The sequence below is a fragment of the Malania oleifera genome, chromosome 1, assembly GCF_029873635.1.
Source record: "Malania oleifera isolate guangnan ecotype guangnan chromosome 1, ASM2987363v1, whole genome shotgun sequence".
In the NCBI taxonomy this organism is placed as follows: Eukaryota; Viridiplantae; Streptophyta; class Magnoliopsida; order Santalales; family Ximeniaceae; genus Malania; species Malania oleifera.
In genome coordinates this window covers 66,161,385-66,162,196 of record NC_080417.1, presented here as the reverse complement: position 1 = coordinate 66,162,196, position 812 = coordinate 66,161,385, and the positions used below count along the sequence as shown (strand labels likewise).

Sequence of the window (812 nt, the reverse complement as noted above, 5' to 3'; positions counted from 1 at the left end):
GCCAACATCCACCCACATAGTATCCCACCCCCAACAATGTTTTGTGGGAGAGGGTTTAGGGTGACGGATCATGTGACACCCAGGCAGACGTACCCTTAGCCTAATGGCTTCGGGTACAACTTGCATTCAAAGACTCAATGATTCACGGGATTCTGCAATTCACACCAAGTAGCATTTTACTGCGTTTTTCATCGATGCAAGAGCCGAGATATCCATTTTTTGAGATAGAATTAAGTCTTCAACGCTTGTTTCAACACCCATCCCATGTGTTGATAACACGTCTATTGTATTGAATATCATTCCATTTAGTTCTCCACCACACTTTTGCATCCCCTACTAGGTATATTGTTGCCAGATTTACCCGGTCCACTTCTAGATCCACTCTTGAGCAAGTGAAGTAGTGCTCCATATCAAAGAAGAAATTATCCAACTCCTTGGCATCTCGCATACCCCCAAAACTTTTAGGTTCCGTTTCCTTCAATCGAAAACTCTCAATGGGATCTGCAACCAGCCTTCGAGCTATCTGTGGCACTGCATTCACTTTCATAGTGATCTCTTGTAAATCCCTGTGGACTTGGACCACCGCACTTTGGACATTGCCCATCTCCTTCAAATCATCCTTCAAAGCAGTAATGGACTCCTTAACATCTTCTGCAAGGAAATCAAAATTATCTGTTAGCTCCCGTAACGAGGCCTCTAGCTCTATTAGCTCTCACCGTTGGGACGAAAGAGATGGCAATATGCCCTCAATATGTTCCAGCCTACTCTCAAAGGCTTCCAACTGCTCGATACTCTTCTGGAAGGCCTTAAGC

At 44.6% G+C, this 812-nt stretch overlaps 1 non-coding gene across 1 annotated transcript; it reads right to left on the bottom strand.

Annotated features, from left to right (window-relative positions):
* Window positions 1-73: 73 nt before the first annotated feature.
* LOC131147272 (5.8S ribosomal RNA) lies at window positions 74-227 on the bottom strand. The gene has a single exon (XR_009134665.1). It is a non-coding gene; the product is annotated as a 5.8S ribosomal RNA (ribosomal RNA).
* Between the last annotated feature and the right edge of the window lie 585 nt (window positions 228-812).